This window comes from Schistocerca americana, chromosome 3, assembly GCF_021461395.2.
Source record: "Schistocerca americana isolate TAMUIC-IGC-003095 chromosome 3, iqSchAmer2.1, whole genome shotgun sequence".
Lineage (NCBI taxonomy): Eukaryota > Metazoa > Arthropoda > Insecta > Orthoptera > Acrididae > Schistocerca > Schistocerca americana.
Genome location: NC_060121.1, coordinates 357071481 through 357077480, shown reverse-complemented (window position 1 = coordinate 357077480; position 6000 = coordinate 357071481).

Sequence of the window (6000 nt, the reverse complement as noted above, 5' to 3'; positions counted from 1 at the left end):
AGAATGAGAGAGTCGACGTGTTTGAAACGTAATGACGCAGAGGGATGATGTAATTTAACTGGAATCTTTTTTTTTTTTTTTGGTCATCAGTCTACTGACTGGTTTGATGCCGCCCGCCACGAATTCCTTTCCTCTGCTAACCTCTTCATCTCAGATTAGCACTTGCAACCTACGTCCTCAATTATTTGCTTTACGTATTCCAATCTCTGTCTTCCTCTACAGTTTTTGCCCTCTACAGCTCCCTCTAGTACCATGGAAGTCATTCCCTCATGTCTTAGCATATGTCCTATCATCCTGTCTCTTCTCCTTATCAGTGTTTTCTCCTCTCCGATACTGCGTAGAACCTCCTCATTCCTTATTATCAGTCCACCTAATTTTCAACATTCGTCTATAGCACCACCTCTCAAATGCTTCGATTCTCTTCTGTTCCGGTTTTCCCACAGTCCATGTTTCACTGCCATTCAATGCTGTACTCCATTGTACATCCTCAGAAATTTCTTCCTCAAATTAAGGCCGGTATTTGATATTAGTAGACTTCTCTTGGCCAGAAATGCCTTTTTTGCCATAGCGAGTCTGCTTTTGATGTCCTCCTTGCTCCGTCCGACATTAGTTATTTTACTGCCTAGGTAGCAGACTTCCTTAACTTCATTGACTTCGTGACCATCAATCCTGATGTTAAGTTCGCTGTTCTCATTTCTGCTACTTCTCATTATTTCGTCTTTCTCCGATTTACTCTCAAACCATACTGTGTAATCATTAGACTGTTCATTCCGTTCAACAGACCATTTAATTCTTCTTCACTTTCACTCAGGATAGCAATGTCATCAGCGAATCGTATCATTGATATCCTTGTATTCACCTTGTATTTTAATTCCGCTCCTGAACCTTTCTTTTATTTCCATCATTGCTTCCTCGATGTACAGATTGAAGAGTAGGGGCGAAAGGCCCCAGCCTTGTCTTACAGCCTTCTTAATACGAGCACTTCGTTCTTGATCGTCCACTCTTATTACTCCTCCTTGGTTGTTGTACATATTGTGTATGTCCCGTCTCTCCCTATAGCTTACCCCTACTTTTTTCAGAATCTCGAACAGCTTGCACCATTTTATATTGTCGAACGCTTTTTCCAGGTCTACAAATCCTATGAAAGTGTCTTGATTTTTCTTTAGCCTTGCTTCCATTATTAGCCGTCACGTCAGATTTGCCTCTCTCGTCCCGTTACTTTTCCTGAGGCCAAACTGATCGTCACCTAGCGCATTCTCAATTTTCTTTTCCATTCTTCTGTATATTATTCTTGTAAGCAGCTTCGATGCATGAGCTGTTAAGCTGATTGTGCGATAATTCTCGCACTTGTCAGCTCTTGCCGTCTTCGGAACTGTGTGGATGATGCTTTTCCGAAATTCAGATGGTATATCGCCAGACTCATACATTCTACACACGAACGTGAATAGTCGTTTTGTTGCCACTTCCCCCAATGATTTTAGAAATTCTGATGGAATGTTATCTATCCCTTCTGCCTTATTTGACCGTAAGTCCTCCAAAGCTCTTTTAAATTCCGATTCTAATACTGGATCCCCTATCTCTTCTAAATCGACTCATGTTTCTTCTTCTATCACATCAGACAAATCTTCACCCTCATAGAGGCTTTCAATGTATTCTTTCCACCTATCTGCACTCTCCTCTGCATTTAACAGTGGAATTCCCGTTGCACTCTTAATGTTACCACCGTTGCTTTTAATGTCACCAAAGGCTGTTTTCACTTTCCTGTATGCTGAGTCTGTCCTTCCGACAGTCATATCGTTTTCGATGTCTTCACATTTTTCCTGCAGCCATTTCGTCTTAGCTTCCCTGCACTTCCTATTTATTTCATTCCTCAGAGACTTGTATTTCCGTATTCCTGATTTTCCCGGAACATGTTTGTACTTCCTCCTTTCATCAACCAACTGAAGTATTTCTTCTGTTACCCATGGTTTCTTCGCAGCTACCTCCATGGGACCTATGTTTTCCTTCCCAACTTCTGTGATGGCCCTTTTTAGAGACGTCCATTCCTCTTCAACTGTACTGCCTACTGCGCTAGTCCTTATTGCTGTATCTATACAATTAGAGAACTTAAAACGTATCTCGTCATTCCTTAGTACTTCCGTATCCCACTTCTTTGCGTATTGATTTTCCTGACTAATGTCTTCAGCCTACTCTTCATCACTACTATATTGTGATCTGAGTCTATATCTGCTCCTGGGTACGCCTTACAATCCAGTATCTGATTTCGGAATCTCTGTCTGACCATGATGTAATCTAATTAAAATCTTCCCGTATCTCGCTGCCTTTTCCAAGTATACCTCCTCCTCTTGTGATTCTTGAACAGGGTATTCGCTATTACTAGCTGAAACTTGTTACAGAACTCAATCAGTCTTTCTCCTCTTTCATTCCTTGTCCCAAGCCCATATTCTTTTGTAACCTTTTCTTCTACTCCTTCCCCTACAACTGCATTCCAGTCGCCTATGACAATTAGATTTTCGTCCCCCCTTTACATACTGCATTACCCTTTCAATATCCTCATACACTTTCTCTATCTGTTCATCTTCAGCTTGCGACGTCGGCATGTATACCTGAACTATCGTTGCCGGTGTTGGTCTGCTGTCGATTCTGATTAGAATAACCCGGTCACTGAACTGTTCACAGTAACACACCCTGTGCCCTACCTTCCTATTCATAACGAATCCTACACCTGTTATACCATTTTCTGCTGCTGTTGATATTACCCGATACTCATCTGACCAGAAATCCTTGTCTTCCTTCCAGTTGATTTGACTGACCCCTACTATATCTAGATTGAGCCTTTGCATTTCCCTTTTCAGATTGTCTAGTTTCCCTACCACGTTCAAGCTTCTGACGTTCCACGTTCCGACTCGTAGAACGTTATCCTTTCGCTGATTATTCAATCTTTTCCTCATCGTAACCTCCCCCTTGGCAGTCCCCTCCCGGGGATCCGAATGGGGGACTATTCCGGAATCTTTTGCCAATGGAGAGATCATCATGACACTTCTTCAAATACAGGCCACATGTCCTGTGGATACACGTTACGTGTCTTTAATGCAGTGGTTTCCATTGCCTTCTGCATCCTCATGTCGTTGATCATTTCTGATTCTTCCGCCCTTAGGGGTAATTTCCCACCCCTAGGACAAGAGAGTGCCCTGAACCTCTATCCGCTCCTCCACCCTCTTTGACAAGGCTGTTGGCAGAATGAGGCTGACTTCGTATGCCGGAAGTCTTCGGCCGCGAGTGCTGATCATTTATCAAAATTTAGGGAGTGGCGGGAATCGAACCCGGGACCGATGACGTTTTGATTATGAATCAAAGACGCTACCCCTAGACCACGGGACTTATAAGTTAGAATACAAGCAGTTTCTCGGAAGAATAGGCGAGAAAAACTAATAATAGGAAAAAACTAACAAGAAATAGGTACAGGGTAATAGAACATATTCGACAACATTGGAAAGTAAATTCTGTGATAGTAACGGTGACAGAAAGGAGGTACAAATTGTAAGGAAAGGAGATTCGAATGTGTACAACACATATTTGGACGTTGGGTACAGGTGCTAGTCTCAGATGAAGAGATAGTCGCAGATGAGGAAATCTGTTAGAAAACTGATCCGATTTGAGTTGTAGTACTCCATGACACAAGCCTAGCGTCTTAACTCAATCCACTGCGTTTCGCGACGTATGTTATACTTATCATGCGTGAGCTGTTATTGTCTAATAGAACTAGATGTACAGCGACAATACAGGAAATTTCAAAGATAATTATAACATTTCACAAGACTATAAAATCTTTCTTAAGTTCCTACATTCATTCATGTAGAAGGTAATCTCACCAAAGGATTAGATAGTTTTTATTTGCGATTGAACCATTCCATTTTACATACATGTACTTGCATCGTTGAGGTTACTTTTATATAATTATATAAGAGACACTCAAACGAAAACGAGATACACCACAAGCGGCTATTCAAAATGATCTAGACACTTTCAGCATATAGTAAAAAATGATTGCATTGAGGTAAATCATTATATGATTATATGTATGAAAGCAGCTGCACCATCATTTTCTTTTGTCTTAGCAATGCCCAGCAACGTGGCTGTCAGACCAGCGAAAAAGGCAGCTTGCCGTGTCGCAGTTGCAAGAAGACACTAATATAATTTCATTTTTCAACAGGATAATACTCCAATGGACTTCCACAACGATGTTCATGAGTTCTTTGCAACTGAGCAACTACAACGACGATTCGATCGTGCATCAACTGGCTATCTCCAGTTCCTGGCAGTGTCCTCACGTTCTCCGGACCTGGCACAGTGTTATTTTTACCCGCAGAGAGGTACTGTTTTCGTACCTCCACTTCCTCAAAACATCGATGACTTACAAGGAAGTATCAAAATAGCAGTGACTGACATCGATGTGGACACTACAGAGCTAGTGCGGGCCGTTGTGGCTAAAGAGTGTAGGAGTACCCTATGACTAGCGGTTGGCCGGCCGGAGTGGCCGAGCGGTTAAAGGCGATACTGTCTGGAACCGCACGACCCCCAACGTCGCAGGTTCGAATCCTGCCTCGGGCATAGATGTGTGTGGTGTCCTTAGGTTAGTTTGGTTTAAGTAGTTCTAAGTTCTAGGGGACTTATGACCACAGCAGTTGAGTCCCATAGTGCTCAGAGCCATTTGAACCATTTTGAACTAGCGGTTCGTACATTGAACATAGCACGAAAAACTTCTTGAGTTGCAGTGCCCATACATATTTTCATATAGTACCTAACCTCAATACAAAAAGTTTTGTACGATCACTTGAAAGTGTATAGATCATTTTGAATAACCTTGTATAACGAGCATGGTGCGGGCGTTGGTAACGCAGGGAAATGTGTGTATAGATATGCCCACTACTGGGAGCGTACGTTCACTGGTGTGCCGATTCATGTAAACTGAAGGTAGAGGAGAGAGAAAGGAAACGGAAGGAACTAATGAGATCAGTTGCATCGAGAATTTATGCGGAATCAGCAGCGATGAGTGATAATGCGTGCCAGATCGGGACTGGAACCCGGGGTTTCCTGCTTACTAGGCAGTTGCGCCATCCGGACATAGCGTTTAACGCAAATGCGCGGACTATCTCGGCATAGCTCCCAGTCGACTCACATTCCCACCTAGCGCCACATATACGCATTCCCAGCCCACGTCATATCATTAGTCCCTTCCTTTACCTTTCCTTTCTTCACCTTCGGCCTTCAGTTTACATGAGCGGTGTAACAGATGGGTTCATATAAGCTGTGCCATTTGTGTGTTACACCTTTCGACTTCAGGTCAGCGAGTCGTGTGTGCTTCACCATGCAGGCGGGGAAAGAGGAACAGCAAGGTGTAGTACGGTTTTTCACCGCAGGAGTGTCAGGAAGTGAAATTCATGCCCGACGGTCTGATGTGTAAGGCGAACACAGTACCTTACTGCTACATGTGTTTGCGCAGAATAATCGGTTTCGAGAATGTCGGTTGTAATAATTGGAAGACATCAGTCGGTAGAGACAGTCTCATCGCGTCATTACTGCTTGTTGATGCCACAGTGCCGGTTGGGCCGCCGTGCCGGCCGGGGTGGCCGAGCGGTTCTAGGCGCTACAGTCTGGAACCGCGTGACCACTACGGTCGCAGGTTCGAATCCTGCCTCGGGCATGGATGTATGTGATGTCCTTAGGTTAGTTAGGTGTAAGTAGTTCTAAGTTATAGGGGACTGATGACCTCAGAAGTTAAGTCCCATAGTGCTCAGAGCCATTTAAACCATTTTTGATGCCGCCGTCAGAAATGGCCGACAGCGGAAGGTGGAAAACATTCGGCTCATGTTGGGAATCAGTCACGGTACCGCTCGCGCCACCATGACAGAGAATCTGAAGATCCGGAAAAATCTGCATCCAGTGCGTTCCCCACAGCATGACGGGGGAGCAGAAGCTTATCAGATTCTCAACACCACT